Here is an 18,220-nt window from a genome sequence, read left to right as displayed (position 1 = left end):
CCCTCTGCCAGCAACTTTGCGCATCGCTCCACTGTGTTTTTAGCTAGGCTCGCGCTCTATTCAAATTCATACAGGTGCAAGCAGACGTCAAATTCACCAATAATATTTTCTGTGCACTTTTTAGAGAAAAAAGGATAAATCTGCAGGAAGGCGCTAAGGCATAAATCTTCCTCAGCTGCATTGCAGGCCAACTCTCAGAACAAAAACGGGGTACCATAAGACGAAAACGGGAATCCAGTTGGACGCCACGCCACCTGCTCCGGCGCCATCTTCTTGCGCCACCTGTGGTCCAGTGACGTGGATGAAAGATGCTCCCATTGGTGCATAAATCCCCTGTTGCGCTGGGTCTATCACTAATAAGGCCCATCCGACTTATGTCGTCACTTATAAGGACGAATCACCATGGAAACGCCAATTGGTACATTAAATTGCTGCCTGGAGCGATCATTCCCAAGAAATGGAATCAATACTTAGGCATGTAGTTTTTTTTTCTGATGGTCTTTTTATAATTTAGCATAGTTCGCAAAGCGTCTTGCCTCTCGAGATTAGAGTGAAAATAGTGATTTTTGCAACAAATTCGTCAAGTATCGTTATTACAAGCTGAAAAATAACTTTGGAAACACCTGGCAGAAACAAAGTTCTCTCCTTAACAGTGGTAGGGTGTATAAAAAACGGTGCACACATTTGCTGCGATTGGAGCAAGGATGACAAAAATCACAGGTTGTGTGAAACAAGCCATCCGGGTCTGCTTTCTGTTACTGTAAAAATGAAGTCACTATGATGGAAAGGGTAACTATCCCTTTAACAATGTTGAACGAAAACGGGGGCAAACGTCACAGGGAGAGCAAATGGGGATTCTTGCGAAAAGTTTGAGGTGAAACTAACTTGGTCTTGAGTTGTCACGCCCAATGGCACCTGGATGGCCCATCCCTTAGTGGTGTCTTCCGGACACATCCAGGTCCTTCCAAGAGCAGGACAATCTGACCATGAGAACTTTGAACATCATTTCTCTGTAGCCCCTAGAATGTTCATCTACTGCAAGGTGCAGAGATGTTGCTGCCATTTACGCGCACCACAGGACAGGTCAAAAAACATCCAATAATTCATAGCAAAGGAATTCACAACTCAAAGCACTTACGTAACACCCCAGCCGACGCCCACATGAAGAGGACCAGGGCCAGCCTCATGGTTCCCTGTCTGCTCTTACTAGGGGTCAAGGACTTCTCAGGACCTCAGCCCTGTAGACATGGGGCGGACGCGAGCTCGCCCTTCTCAAGCTCGAGGCAGTGATTAGTTTCGACCCGGTTGCCACAGGGGACTTCTTCAGGACGAAGTGATGAGCATGACTGTGACTGCGGTGGCAGGTGAGTGGTTGGACACTCCAAAGTATCCTCCCACGTGCATCGTTCTGTTACCCGGGGAGGCCCAACACCTCTGCCCCTCTGCAAGAATCCCAGCTCCTCCCAGAGGCAGTCACCAGCTCTATTTAGCGCACCAGAACCCTATCGAGATTTGGGGGGGATGGTCGGTGTTGCATTTTTTTAATTTGTCTTTTTGCATACATTGGCTGTCATTCATTAGACGTTTAGTAGTTGTTTCCTCTTCACAAAATCCTTAAATATACAAAAAAAAAAGCTGGGAGATTCCTACCCATTTACCAGCTCACTTTTAACAAGGCAAACGGTATGTTTTAAATCCGCAGTGTACCTTTCAACGCCCCATATGTCATTTTATTGCCAAGATGAAAATCAGCGGTCAGGTGCCTTAGAGTGTAACTCAAACAAAAGTGACATTCCTGAGATGATCCAAGCTGACAGGTGACAGAACAGAAGAAGCAGTTGGGACTAGTGTAAATAAACAGGAACAGGGCTCTTTGTGGGAACATGTGAGATTCAAGCCCGGGGCTAACCCAGTGAGTCCACAGGCAGACAGTCTGCTCGCCACTGGGAGCATGCAACAGCATGCAACAGGGAGTCCAAATGGGAGATCCTTGTCACAGAGGACCAGCCACCACTTGTATTGCAGTGGTTTCCAACCTTTTGACTACTGTGGACCCCCACTTTATCGGTACTGGAACCTGAGGACCTCCACTGAATCATTATTGTAAACTCCCTCTGTCCCCCCTAAACCCCCAGCCCCCCACTGAATCATTACTGGAAGCCGGGCACCCAGGCCTATACATTGTGATGACTTGAACTGCAAATCAATGTGCAAAAAAATACAGAAACACACATTCATCAAACACATACACATATGATAAGACAATTTATTTAATTTGCAAACAAATAACATTAAAAAAAATAAAGCATTTAAATTTAATAGAAAGATTGTAGCAAATTAAATTGAAGCCACACATCGTCCATACTGTAATCCGTTTGATGCACCCGCACCGCTCCCACAAATCAATCTGAGGATGCTAGTTTAATTTTAGACTCCAATTTCAAATTTCTTGACATTAACATGTGTTTTAAAAATTTCAGTTGTACATTTAGCCACTTTATTTATGTATACTTTATTAATCTGTTAATATTCTAAGCAGTCACGGACCCTCTGAGGAGGTTTTGCAGCCCCTAGGAGTCCCCGGACCCGGGGTTGGGAACGACTGGTGTAGTCTATAGTACTGTGGCATTGATATAGTGCTTAATATCCCACTGAAGCACATTTCAGTTAATGTGTGTGCTCCAAGCTAGGATAATGCATTGTCGACAGCGTGTTGTGAACCTTTGTGGGAAGCATTTTGGTGTCATGTATGAGTGACCGGAGGGACTCTTATCATTATCACTTTATTTGGCATTCTTTTATCATTTTAACTGCTTAAATGCCGACTATTCTTAAGCACTTGTCACTAGGCCGACAGCTTGGATTATTTTCTGGTTGGGAATTACAGCACATTGGTATAGTCCTTTAAGCACCCGGAGGGCACCGAGCGGCTTTGTGCACTACTTCCGCTCGCTGTTTGCGTTCTACACTTTAGATGCCAATGCCCTCTCGGTCCGATACCTGTCTTGCACTATATTTTAACCTTTGGTTTATTTTATTTCTATGAATATGCACAATGTCCTATATATGCAAAGCAGTGCTTAATTTGTAAATAAAAAATGTGCCAGTGCACAAAGCTCGCCTTTGAAACTCACGGCTGGTGCATTTAAATGTGTGAGAACAGGATGATGAGGCAGCGTAATCCTGAAGCCATCTCTGGCTTCTTTAATCCATTACAGCCACTCCCTGCCCATTCAGCTCACTCTTGCAGCTTTCTCCCTTTGTGACATTTTTCCGTCTTTCTCTTTCTCCGTCTTTTGTATATGTGACTTAGGCTCTCAGTAAATGCTTGAGGCAGAAAAATAAGTGCTGGCTGTCAAAAATAAGTGCTGCGCACTGGAAACCACCGGCTCAAATTAAGAACGGATGCAAAAGTTTTTAATACTCATTCAGAACTTATTATTATCTTGTTTCAGGGCACAGCGTGCAGAGTGATGGAGGTATGAGAGATAGGCACACAAAATATAGTTGTAATTAACAGGTGATTATAATTTACCCACACCCACTGGAATTATGTGGCAGGAGAGGGTCAAATTATGCGGCAGAGTTTAGAAAATGATGTTGCAAGAAAGGGCAAATTATGCTGCATAATGCAGCACAATTTGTAATAGTATTATTTCATTATTTCATCATATTTTAATTTGGTAGAACTGTCCGTATATGGGCTGTACCTCATTAGTACCCGTTTAACACCCAAATATAGCAATTAGCATCAGAAAGTTGATCAGTCCAGCTTTTCTAAAGGGCCTTACATTGCACGTCAACACGTGTCACTGCATTTTTAGTAACTTCGGAAACGTTTGAGCTAGAAACAATTTTTTTGTTAAAATCTGCAGATTATGCAGCAGATGATGGATTATTTGGGATTTACAGCAAATACGTAACTATGCGAAAATCGCTGCGGTTGCACAATTGCATAATTCCAGTGGCCCTGACTTTACCCCACAGGTCTGCTCTGTGTTATGTTTCATGGTTTCTAATATGCAAGAGGCAGAGACTTACCTGAATGGACTGTGTTGTAGTTGTTCCAGTTTTGGAGAAGCAGGGTGCTGTGTGCATGGACACCAAAAAATGGTGGTAATGAGAGAATGCCCAGTAGTCCTTATACCAGCCTCAGGAAGGGTTGCTGTCAACAGACTAAAATGGAACAGAGGTTGGTGACGTGAGCAGTCGCCAGGCACCTTTCCAGTGCCATGACACAGTGATGGACAAATGCACCTCAGGATCAAGGAAAAAGATTGTCAACCTTTGCAGAAACTACTCATGATAGGTTGTTTGCCATCTTCTTCACTGAATGCATTAAAGTGGTGAGTTTGCCAATAATTTTATGCTTGCAGGATCCATGTTTAACATATAAAAACCTTGTGATGGTCTACATCATGGGTACTCGCAAACATTTTCTGGGGGGGGGGGGGCTGAAAAGGGTCATATAAAAATTGCTCATCATATTGCTAAGCAAAACTGGCCAGTCCCACGTTTTCACTCCCATATTGACGGTCCCAAATCCAACAGCCCCGGCAATTCTTCCCTATCATAAATGCCAGTGCTCTGTTCCTATTAAATTCCCTATTTTCATTGCATTGTTCATGATGATGAGGGCAATCAGAGTGGAAACAACAGAGTAAGGAACATCTCACCCATAAAACCCACCAAGACCCAGCAGAAGGAGCAAATACAATGGTCCATCCTTCCATACCCGATTGAGGTGCATTAATCCGAGGCGGATGTCGGCTTTGGAAAGGTTTCTCATATCTCTGTGAACACTCTAAATTGTTCATTCACCTTGTGTATCACCTGCTTGCATTCCACACTTCTAGCAAGCACTGAGTGCCATGCTTAAAATGTTGGGAGGGATGGTCACCTCTCGTGCCAGAGTACACATACTAATGCAAGGGCTGTTGCTAGCCATTCGTGCTCGTGATTGGTGGGCACCGCACATCTCCACATGTCAAGAAGGAGGGCGAGTTGCACTTATGGAATGATCTCCATCTGGATAAATTACAGCCTAAAAAGCAGAGATATTCTGACAAAGCGAGGTTGGTTGCAATCCACCCCTCTCTGAACCACCAACAGGTGTCATAGGGTGAGAGGCCCTCTCTGTGTAGTTTCTGTGGGGTCCAATACCAATTATGCAACACCTTAAAAGAACTAAAGTTTTTGCTTACCCTCGTGGAGCAGAGCATCATTGGTGAGAAGAAGTGGCGACCAATCCTCAGCAGTGTAACTATGACGTGTTGCAGTCTGCCAGAACCTCCTAGCCGCCTCCTTTGTAGGTGTGGAGAACCATGCACCTATTAGGAGGCAGTATAAGCCAGTGACCACCCCTTTGTACGTCCCCCAAGTTTCCAGGTATTGACAGATGGGTGATTTATAGGAAACATTGTGAGCCCTGCAGATTTCCAAAGTGGCCAGAAGATGGGTGCCCCCTGCTATTAGTATGTAATTGATATGCTAAATAGGAGTGGGGGCATGGGTTGATTTGCAAACATACATGATGGGCATACCTCGTGTGGTTAGCTTGGCTCAGAGCATGAGGTGTCCATTTATGGTGCGAGAGATCTGGGTCTGTAGAGGGCCACCTAAGGCCTGCCGCTTTCTAGTAAATGTTGTGCAGAGAAAATCTAATTGGGTGGGTTGAAACAGCAGGAAGAAAGTGTATGAGGTGTGATAAATGATTTGTGGTATAGCATAGGGGTGTGTGGGGAACACAAACCCCTGATTTATGGTGTGCATATGGTTTAAGGCTGCCCCTCTTATGAATTTCTTAATAAGTGAGGACCTGAGATAGAACTCAGCAGATGGGGTACTCTGTCTCAACGGTGATGGATATCCTGTCTGCCGAAATGTAAATCCCGTTATGCCCCCTGGAATTTAGATTCTGGGGGACTGGAGATCTGTCACCATTGTGATGAATAACCTGTACACAGAGTTCTAAATCAGACCTTAGGTCTATTTGTATCAGCAATGCCTTGGGGATCAGGGTAGGGAACATTCCGAAGACCTTACTAAAGTGTGGTGCCATTACCATTTTCAATGCCTGTACCAGGCCCCACAGAGATAGACACCTAGCAGATCACCTTTCTTAGTTTACTCAGGTTTTGGCTAGGAGAGGCAATGTGTTATGTTCCACCATGTGAGAGCACGGTTAAGCAAGATTCCCAGGTATTTTATGCCTTACAGAAAAAAATTGAAATATTATCCTTCAGTGGATGCCCTGGTTGTAGTATGTGACATGAACATTACTTATATTCATGTGAGTGGACCTTATTCCCAAAGAACTGGAAGGAGTCTAGAAGGTCAATGAGTGTGGGCAACTGGGCTTGTTCCATCAGGAATAAATCATCCAAACAGAGAAGGCCTATTACCCTATTGACAAATACTCCATGGATGTGGAAGGCGCTACTGAGTGTTGCGGCCAGCAGTTCCAAGGCCAGGAGAAATAGCAGGGAGAGGGGACAACCCTGGCGGATGGGGAAGTTACGGGAGAGAAACCCACCACAGTTTAGTTGTGCATCTGGTGTCTGCATTTTTTTTTTACCATGTCCTTCTTGAGGTTTTTCAACAATTAACATAGAAAAACATGCAGGTTGTTGCCCGCCAACCAAAATATTTACATTTACGGGGAGTCTCAACAGTGTTGTAGTGGCACACCTGTAATAAGGCAAGGTGAGCGAGTCCATTCCCTGCACTCTCACAACACTTGTAACCTGTTCCACTTTGAGTGCAGACAGGTAGGGTCGTATTCACACCCTTCGCCACCTAGTGTGCCGTGGCATCTCCTGGTTAGAATGATGGGCAGCCTACATCTGTCCTTTTATTCCCAGTTGTGGTAGGTTAGGTGTGTGTGGTTGCAAGACATGGGGCCCGTCTGTATCTTGGTATGTGTGTCGGATTAAGAATCTGCAGGCAGGATCATGGAGGGCTCATGTCATCCTTTGCTTCAAATGTAGGTATCCTTATTGTTATCCCCTGAGACTCGCCTCCATAAGTACGTAACAGCGGCAAGGTATCGGCCTCTCCTTTTGCCCATTTAAGTAGAACTCTGAGCCAGCACTTCCTGTCGGGGGCTGCACAGGATTTCCACGACATTGATATTTGTCTTTTAAACCAACAACACAAAGGCCAAATTAATGAATCTGTGGAAGTATGTGTCCCCTTTAGCTCTAGGTCTAATCCTCAGCAGGCATCATTCAGGAGTGACCAACACTATGCGTTCCACTAGGGTCAAGAGGGTTCCTGCCATACCCTCCCAAGCATGCCGCACCACTGGGCAGTCCCACACCATATAAAACAATCCTGCACCGGGGCAGTTCAGGAAACATGAGTTTAATGTGTTTCGGTGTAAGATATGCTTGATGCAAGTAATTGAATTGTGTGTATTGAAACAGTGGATTATAGGAAACCTCCTTAACCTGCTGTGCAGAGTGTTCCCATTGATTAAAGGGGAGACCTATTGGTAAGGCTGATGCCCAGTGTTCCCTAACTCCTGCATCCATTTTGTGGGGTTGCACTTGCAGGGCATTGTGCAATGCCTCAATGATTTTCCGTGTACCTCCATGGGATCATTTGGTGTGCTTTGGGGTGGAGGATGGTGGCTCTGTGGGGCCATAGCCCCACTGCATGGCAACTGTGAGCTTCATGGCATTATAGGTTAGAAACTGCCCTGCGGGTAGCCCCTGTATGTCCCTGAACTCCCACAGAGGTCCCCAGCCAAAATGATTTAAGCTTCTTCACATGCTGACACATAGGGGGTTATTCTAACTTTGGAGGAGGTGTTAATCCGTCCCAAAAGTGACGGTAAAGTGACGGATATACCACCAGCCGTATTACGAGTTCCATAGGATATAATGGACTCGTAATACGGCTGGTGGTAAATCCGTCACTTTTCCGTCACTTTTGGGACGGATTACCACCTCCTCCAAAGTTAGAATAACCCCCATAGTGTTGTTGTGCGAGCATGAGAGAATGCATTAGTGACCAAACAGGAATAAGTGGCGAGTAGAGATGGCTTGTTTTGCCTCCCGCCTATGTATTTGTGCCAGAGGATGTGGGCCGTCCTCATTTGGTGAGTCTCAGTTGACAATGATTCCCAGGGTCCTGATTGCACGTGCAAATATGTTCCCCTCCAAGTGCGTGTTGGATGTCTGCTCTCTCTGCCCAGGGAGCAGTCCCCAACCAGCACAGTGGGCACTGTAGTTTAGCAGCCGCATAGTATAATTCATAGTCTGGGGCACCCAAGCCCCTCTCTATGAGTGAGCATTGCGTTTTGCAGAGTGCTTGTGCAGTGTTTCCTGTCCAACCCCCTGTCCAACATGTTGGATCGACTGCAACAGGAGTCCATGCAGTTCTTAAAAAAACATGTCGGAATTACAATCGGTAGAGCCGCGAAAACGTATAATACTTGGGGCAGAATCAACATTTTAGTTACTGCCACTTGTCCCATTGGGTCAAAGGTAGTGATTTCCAGAATGCGAGAGATTTACGTATTGAGCCTACCACATTGTTCAAATTGCCTTCCATTAGGTCACAATACGTATGTTAGCTATGATTTCCACTAAATGTGAATGTTCCAAAGCATCATACAAGTCTGGAGTGTGACACTGTCCATGTGGTGTCTTCATCGGTGCTAGTGGCAAAAGGCAGAACTTGGTCCAGTTAACATTAAGACCTGACTTAAAAAACTTCTGGGTCTTCATTAATGCCGGCAGTGTGGTGGTGATATCCCGTATGTAGACTAAGGCTTCATCTGCATATAAGGATACAATATGCCAGGTACCATAGGCCGACATCCCCTAATGTTGGGCCTACAGATGTAGTTTGAATCCAGTAGTTCCGTAGAGAGGGTGAATATCAGCAGTGATAGCGGGCACCCCGGCATGATGCCCCTGCATACATCAAAGCATGGCAAAGTTGTCTGGCCTGTCTTGACCCTTGCTACTGGGTGACTGTACAGTGGACGGATCCAACTAAGGTACTCCGGGCTTGTACTTATCCCCTCCAGCATTTCCAGCAGGTAGGGCCATCCTAACATATCAAATGCTTTTTCAGTGACTGGCGCAACTGCTGTGCATTTACCATTATCAATCAACAATAAAAGAATGTTCAAGGAAGCATTTCTTTCCGGTATGAAGCCATTCTGGTCCGAGTGGACCAGTGAGTGGATTATGGGGAGTAGTCTGTTGTCCAGCACCTTCCCCAGTATTTTATAGTCCAGATGTGTCTATGAATGCACAGCCAGCAGGTTGTGGTCATGCTTCAGAAGTATGACTATCAGGGCCTCTCAGCGTGCCTCAACAAGCCTACAATTTCAGGGTCAGTAGCATGTCGTAGGCAGTGTAATACTCAATGGAAGACTGTCAGTTCCTGGGGTTTTATTTCTGGCTATTTGAGTTATAGCCAATGGGATTTCCTCAGTTTGTATGGGCTGATCCCAATCAGCACGATGAAGCCGGTTTAAACGTGGAAAGGGGATATCATTGACATATTTATGGGTTTCAGTGGTATTGAAGGTATTGTCTGCCACATAGAGGGAGCAGGAATAGTCCAAAAAGGCAGCGTTGATGCCCAAGTGAGTGTTGTGCAAAATGCCATCAGCAGTTTTGATGGCCCCAATAGGAGAGCATCTCTGGTCCCTACGCAATAGCCATGCCAGCAATCTGCCGCCATGATCCCCCTCCCATGTTGTTGTGCCGGATAATGCTTGTAATCTGCGTTACCCACATGTGTTTTTAGTTTAGTGTGAGCCTTCCTAAGTGCATGCAGTTGTTCAAACCTACTTGCCTGCAGGGGAGTCTTGGTCTCCAGTTGTCTTATGTCCCATTCCATATTTAGTATTTCCCTGCACAGGGTGTGTTGAACCACCCATGTTCTGGACATGCAGTGCCCGCCTATGACCACTTTGTGGGCCTCCCACTCCGCCACTCTAAACAAGACTGAACTCCCACTGAGTTCAAAGTAGTCAGTGATGTGTTGCTCTGGCTTCTCGGGATGGTGCATTTTGTAGAGCCTCAGTCTGCAGTCTCCAGGATGGAATACTGGGATGGTCTCTACCCCAGCGCAGCACCAGCTGTAGTGGACAGTGATCAGAGAGGGTGCGTGCTAAGTATTCCATTCCAATTATGCGTGGACGAGGCGTGTCGCTGCAGAGGAATAATTCTAATCTAGTGTGGACGTCACGTACTGCGGAGTAAAAATAATACTTTTTAATATCTGGGAATAGTATGAACCCTCCTTTCGTCCGTCCAGTGTATGAAATTGCTTGTCACTCTATTGCAGGCTGCCTCCACCTGCAGAGGTATAGGACAGTCCACAGACATGCCTGGGACACAGTTAAAATCACCTGCCCCAATACAGAACACCTGTGGGTTTCGCAGGAGGATGCTGGTGTAAGACGAACTAGGAACGCTGAGTGATTGGCATTGGGGGCATAGAGTGCTATTACTGTCAGTGGGGCACCATCTAAAAGACCTTCCACTATGGCATACCTGCCCTCAGGGTGTAGTTTGTGTGATACCTGTGTAAATAGTACTCCTGGAGCGATCCATATCGGCACCCCTTCAGCATATGCTGAGACGGTCATGCCATATATCTGCCCTCCCCATCTGATATGCACCTTTTGTACCTCTGAGTGCACCAAGTGTGTCTCCTGTAGATAAGCTGTGTGGGTCTGGTGGCATTTTAAGTGTGTGTACACATGGTGTCTTTTGCTTGGATTAGCCAGGCCCCTAACATTCTATGTCAGGATGTGTTAAGGACGTGTCAAAGAAGCTATGGGAGTTCCCATCTGGCGTAGTCAAATGCGGTATCTGGGAATTGCAAAGGTTCAGAAAGACCTCACCCTGTGTTCTACCCAGCCACATAAATGGAGGGTGTCCATGCTTATTGCACATGTCCCTAACAAAATGTTCAAGTCCATTCCGGTAGAGGTGGGTGCGTGGCAATCTCAGGCTCATGCTTCAACAGCCACAAACACCCTGATGTGGCATGACGAGGAGCCCCCACCCACCCCCCCAAAAGCTCCCAACAATTACCAAGAATCTGTGAGAGCCAGGCATAGTGAAGGTTGTCGCAGTTCAGCGTAGGTCATCGACCAGTTTAGGTATCAGGGTTGGGCCCTGGATCGCCTCATAGAGAACTAGCTCTCAGTCTGGAGATGGTGGTGAACGCGGTGCTCCTAAGTTGGTGGTGCACTCAAGTGGCAGTGAGGTGGACTTCGCTTCTTTCATGATGACGATTTCTACCTGTGTTAAGTTCACCGGAAACTCTAGTACATCCTGAAAATACATGATCAAGATGAGATATGTTCACCTGATTCACCAGCCTATTTTTTTGGGTGATTGTGGAGTTGGTCTTTACCATATATGTGAAGCCCTACCTGGTACCGCTCTAGGACCGATGCCAGTGGGTGTGTATACTGTTGTATTGGTCTTGTTTTTGCTTGAGGATTTACAAGAGAGCTTCTCTGATATTGGCCAGGACGTCTTCAGTGACCTTCTCCCCTCTGAAACGAAATAAGTGTTCACAAAGGATAACATCGGGAATGATGTATTGTTGAAGCTGTTTCAAGAACACTCTTGACATGATTGTGATGGGCAACGGCAGCTTGGAGATTGGACAGTAGTTAGCGAAGATCTTTGGTCAGGAGGACAGTTTCTTAAGCAAGAGCATGGGATGTCATATGTCAAGGGGTCCTGTTCAACTCCCTAGTAACAGGTAGGCTTGATCATGGCCAATAATGCTGCCTCAAGAGATGCTTAGAATTGCTTCTTCATGCCTCGGCACATGAGTCTGCAGGGATGTTGTCCTTTGGACCATCCTTAATACTTCCTCCTTCGTTATTCGGGAAAGAGTTGAAGAATCAGCAATGGGGTTACTGACTAATAAGGTGATGGTTTAAATTTCCTAGAGATAAAGTCATGAATAATGATTTTATGGATTTGAAGAACAAAAGGAGAACTTTAAGGTGCTTGCTTGTCACAACAGCTGTGTTTTCTAGGACTTCGGGATAAGTAACCTCTTGGAAGATGTTAAAAATCCCCATTGTTTGCTTTGTGGCATCTTTGCAAGAAAAGCATTTTTGTTTAATTAATGGCTTTGTGGTTGTTTCTCCTGTCTCTTGTAGAGGCCTCCATCTGTTCTTGATTTCAACCATTGGTATTCAAGTTTGCAGCTCATGTAGCCCTCATTAAAACCTTTTGTTGGTTGGTTTGACGCTCGTCTTGTTTTTCCAAGTTCTAGAAGAGCAAGTAAACTTCTCTTTGTACACGGATCAGAATTCCGCCCTGAGCTTGCAATCTGGGCTTTAGAGAGTTGTCTTTGTTGGAGCTTGTGCTGCTCGGTACCACTCAAAGCTTACGTTTTCATAGTACATGCATGGCTCCGAATAGCTGTAAATTCTGATTTTAGGTCCCTGTCTGCAGTAAGGGTGACCAGATATAGAGGACCAAAAACCAGGTCATGCCACTAACAGAGAAGAAGGACTACATGTTGACCATAGATTTCAGGATATTCTTGACAATATTCTTACGGATTAGCTTTAGCAGTCTAGGACTGGGTAAGCATACACGCTAGGTGTGTGAAAGAAAGACGTACCTGAAAATGAGGTAACAGGGAGAGAAAGAACACACAAAGTAAATAAAACAAAAACCACATTCAAGTCTAAAGCCAGACAAAGAGTCAAGAAACAGAGGGAATCGAACAAGGAACGAAAACCACAGAAGTAAGGAACGCCAACTGTGAATAAAGTGGAACTATGGCGAATGAGCCAACACAACACCGAAACTTGTCAGGCACCTTCCCAAGGGACGTAAATTGTTCATGAGGTACCACTGCCACTAAAGTCCAGACTGTCTCCCCGAATAGTAAGTTAAACCTATTGGCTTTGCCAATGCCTGTTTTTTGTTTCAGCGGACCTGCCCAAAAAAGGACTGCCTAGAAAGTTGGAGGTATTATGAAAAATAGTAGTTCTCATTGGAAATATGTATGTATACTTGATAAAATCAGGGCACAGCCTAGAATAATACGACTGTAAAAGGATGCAGATAGCGAAAGTCACCACACAGAAAATAAAACAACTGCAAAAAGAAAAACCAAAACAAAGCAGGTTTCCAAAATTACAACAGACGACCTAGACATCAGAATGTATGGGTCAGCCAAACCCTGTGGACGCTCAATGGGTTGAACTACAAGGTTCGTTTGATAGTGTCAGCATCAAATAAACCGCGTAATTCAAATTTATCACCTGAGACACTATGTACCTTTGCACATGTGTATATGACAATATATACCGAATTATATATCATTATTGTTTGTGATGGAGTTCTGAGTGTGACTTTTGCTATCTGCATCCTTTAACAGTCTTTCTTTTTTCGATTGTGCTCTGATTTTATCAATAATATATATATATATATATATATATATATATATATATATATATATAAAATTCCCATTAAAAAAACAAACAATTTTTCATACTACGGTTAAGGCTCTGGTTCTTATTGAGTAGGGTTACCTCTACACCTATCATGAGTGCAGCGCCAGAATTGATCTTAGCAGCTTGGCCTGCTGCTCAGAAAGTGCATTGGAGTCTGTGCTGTTTCTCCAACCCAGTTGTGCAACATAGCCAGGTTGGAAAAAACTAAGTGCGCATGTCAGTTTGGCCGGCCATAAGATGGCTGGCCAAACTAACATGTGCACTTAAGTGCACTCTACTCCTCCTCCCCCATCCCATGGCCCAGCCCTGCCTCCTCCCCACCTGCTGGCTCATGCAGCAGCTGAAAAATAAAACAATAATAAAATATTGTTTTATTTTTCAGCTGCTGTCTCTTAGCCAGCAGGGCGACGCTCCTTCGCCATTGCAGAGGGACCGTCCCTGCCTCCATCTCAGAAAGGACCTTTGTGAGCCGGGGTGACAGACAGCTTCTGTCCCTCCTCACCTCCCCCCCCCACACACACACACAGAGTCTGTAAATGCCTGAGTCTGTCAGCAGGACAGTGGGACGCCCACATAACTGCGATTCCAGTGACCTGATTGAGAGAAGCAGGTGACAGCTACAGGAAAAGGAGGCTGCAGGGACTGAGCGGCAGACCCAAGAGTTCACTCCCCTTCACACACAGAGTGTCTGCAAGTATGCCCAGGTGAAAGTGCTGTGTGTGTGGCAGAGGCCTGCAGATGCTGCCCTTATTTATTATGAAAATAAAAGATAGAATGGTAGAGAGGAAGGGGGCAAGGGGCGAAGGTAAGGGGGGAGGAAACAAAAGGATGGATACAGAGTGAGGGAAGGGGAGAGAGCAGGGACATATAGGTATATAATGACAACCTCGTGAGCCACCTGTTTTGCACCTCCCCTCCCCACCCTTTCCTTTGGTATTCATTAAGGAACATCCCTGATGAAAGCCTTTATGTTGAATGCATTAGCCATGCCATGGAAGGGCTCAAGCTTGTCTCTATGATTGGATGCATGCCCTATAGTAGCATCCTGGCCTTGTCCAGCAAAGGGGCGAGTGCAGCGTAAGAGAGAGGCTGGTGGACTAAGGGGAAGGTGAGGAAAATATTGGGCCTGATGCATCCAATGCAGCACCACATTTTTTGTGCCCCGCTAACGCCACCATGTGTGGGCTGCATTTAACATACGGCATACCATGGCAGTAGTTAGGGAACTAGCGTCAAAAGTTTTGATGCTAGTTTGGCGCTTTGCAAGATTAGCGCCAAAAATGTTGACGCTAATCCTGCAAAGCACGTTGAAGCCCATCTAAAGCAATGATGTGCCTCCATTTAACGCCTACTCTGTGCAGGCGTTTAAAATGCCACTAAAAATGGTTTGCATTCATGTTCACTTGCATCCTGAAGCTACATTGTGCCGGACCCCTGTGCTGCACTCTCTCCCAGACACTAGGGGGCACACTTACATGAATTAAGTCGGTCATATTTGTACATAATTGACCTTACTTACGGTTGCCAGTAATTTCCAAAGAGATTCCTTGCAGGATGAGTCCTTTTATGGGTCAGGTGATTCCTGCCGTGAGATATCCACATCAGTAAGTCCCACTCAAGGGGTGGGATTTAGGGAATCTGTGGGCTTTCCAAGACGAGATTAGCCTTGAAAGTTTGTGAAAGCCATAAACTGGAACAGCGCATTCTTCTTTCCAGCCTCAAAGAGTGGCAGATTTTTACTCCAGCCAATTGCCGGAATGTCGGGAAGGGGTGTGGATCACACCAAAATTCGGTGGAGGTGTATGGAAAGGATTTCTCCACTGAGAAAAATATTGTCACAGTGGCTGAAAAGGAATAGAAAAATAGCAATTTGCAAAGGGGTATCCATTACCCTGTGTTGTCTCACAGAGAATTCCATGTGGTGACAATGGATTCCAAACTTGGAAATCCTGTGATTTCCCAAGGAATTGATCTGGAAATCTGCACCAGGAGCAGCTTTCCATGTGCACTGCTAGAGAAGTTTGTGAATTGGAAAAAGTAGTAAAAGTATGTTTGTACATAGATTTAAAAGTGTGTGTAGTTTTTAGGTCGAAGCCTACCAGATAGAGCAGGTGTCTGGTTGCGAAAGACTTCTTGTGGGCATTCTGAACGCTTCCCAGGAACGCCTCCCACCCATGGCTTACTGCTGGCTTTCTATTTGCTGGCTTGATTTCTTTTGGGCTGTGCAGCCTGTTTTCGTCCCTTCCGTGGAGCAAAGCCTATTTACCACAGGTCCTTGTATTCTTTGAGGAGTCCTAGCTTTTAAAACAAGCATTTACAATGCATCGGGTCTCGCGTTTGCTCGTGTTAGAGCCGATCGCGTTGTAAACTCCTAACCCGACTTTTCACCTATCGGGCAAAAGTGCATTTATGCACGTAACCCGAAAAAATGAAATCAAGTAGGTAAAGTGCTCGACTTCTGCCAAGCGAGATCGGGCTTGTAAATTAGTTTTAAAAAAAGTCCACGAGCCCGATGGAAAACAGCGAGCCTCGCATGTTTTCTGTACTTGGTCGCTGCGCTCGAGGAGGGCTAGCCACTGGAAAAGGCATGACGTATGCATGGATTCGACTAATGAAAGCAAGCCGATTTAATTAGGGAAGCCCACGAACCAATAAAAAGCACTGACGTGAAGTTGACAGGGCTCGGAGCCCTTTTCTAACTACAAAAGAGTCTCCCTGCTATACGCATGCGCGAGCGCATGCAAAGCAGGCTCGACCCTAAAAAAGGTTTTTCAATTCTCTTCTGATCTTGTCACATTTGCTGTGCGTTCAAAGACAGAGGTCAAATGTCAGGCTCTGTCTTTTAGGGGAGGTTGGTGTTTACTTTTCTTTTACTTCGAATTCCAAGGGTTTATGTGGCAATGTTGCTGAGTACTAGGAAAGAAAATAAATCTAGCACACAGCAAAATGTACATATAAATGAACTGTGAAAATATAGTATATCAGAATTAGGAAAGCACAGAGGAAGCACATTTTTTTGGAAGTCGTGAGTGTGGTGGAAACAAATGCTTTAATTCGATCAAGACACATTCATTTACGAGGTGATGCAATTTCCACATATTGTTTGTTCACTGTATAGTTTTATCAGTAAAGCTGTGTGCCTATATGCAATGGTCGTTTCAAGTGGAAATGTGTTGTCTGTAACGGCAGTGAGATAACACACCATGCATACTACACTCTACACCACTCCATTCCACTCTGACCCAGCAGTCCACTCTATAACACGAACCCCTTTCTGTGACAATCCACTCTATGACAAAACACCCCACTCTACCACACCACACTCTACACCCCTCTATGACCCAGCAGTCCACTCTATAACACGAACCCCTCTCTACGACACTCCACTCTACGACAAAACACCCCAATCTACCACACCACACTCTACACCCCTCTATGACCCAGCAGTCCACTCTATAACACGAACCCCTCTCTACGACACTCCACTCTGACAAAACACCCCACTCTACCACACCACACTCTACACCACTCCATTCCACTCTGTGACACAGCATTCCACTCTGTAACACAAACCCCTCTCTACGAAACTCCACTCTACGACAAAACACCTCACTCTACCACAACACACTCTACACTACTCCATTCCACTCTGTGACACAGCAGTCCACTCTGTAACACAAACCCTTCTCTACGACACTCCATTGTACGACAAAACACCCCACTCTACCACAACACACTCTACACCACTCCATTCCACTCTGACACAGCAGTCCACTCTGTAACACAAATCCCTCTCTACGACACTCCACTCTACGACAAAACACCCCAATCTACCACACCACACTCGACACCCCTCTGTGACCCAGCAGTCCACTCTATAACACGAACCCCTCTCTACGACACTCCACTCTGACAAAACACCCCACTCTACCACACACACTCTACACCACTCCATTCCACTCTGTGACACAGCATTCCACTCTGTAACACAAACCCCTCTCTACGACACTCCACTCTATGACAAAACACCCCACTGTACCACACTACACTCTACACCCCTCTATGACCCAGCAGTCCACTCTATAACATGAACCCCTCTCTGTGACAATCCACTCTGACAAAACACCCCCCTCTACCACACCACACTCTACACCACTTCATTCCACTCTATGACACAGCAGTCCATTCTGTAACACGAACCCCTCTCTACGACACTCCACTCTACGACAAAACACCCCACTGTACCACACTACACTCTACACCACTCCATTCCACTCTGTGACACAGCAGTTGTAGGAGGCTGGCCTGGCTTGTATTGGGTACCAAGGGGTACTTACACTCTGTACCAGGTCCAGTTATCCCTTATTAGTGTAGAAGAGGTGTTTCTAGCAGCTTAGGCTGATAGAAGGTAGCTATAGCAGAGCAGCTTAGGCTGAACTAGGAGACATGCAAAGCTCCTACTTTACCACTGGTGTCATATGCACAATATCGTAAGAAAACACAATACACAGATATACTACAAATAAAGGTACTTTATTTTTATGACAATATGCCAAAAGTATCTCAGTGAGTACCCTCAGTATGAGGATGCCAAATATACACAAGATATATGTACACAATACCAAAAATATGCAGTGATAGCCAAAGGAAGTAATGCAAGCAGTGTCAAGTTACAATAGATTGCAATAGGAGCACATAGGTATAGGTGCAACACAAACCATATACTCCAAAAGTGGAATGCGAACTACA

Source organism: Pleurodeles waltl, chromosome 11, assembly GCF_031143425.1.
Source record: "Pleurodeles waltl isolate 20211129_DDA chromosome 11, aPleWal1.hap1.20221129, whole genome shotgun sequence".
In the NCBI taxonomy this organism is placed as follows: domain Eukaryota; kingdom Metazoa; phylum Chordata; class Amphibia; order Caudata; family Salamandridae; genus Pleurodeles; species Pleurodeles waltl.
Note: the sequence above shows the minus strand (reverse complement) of the source record.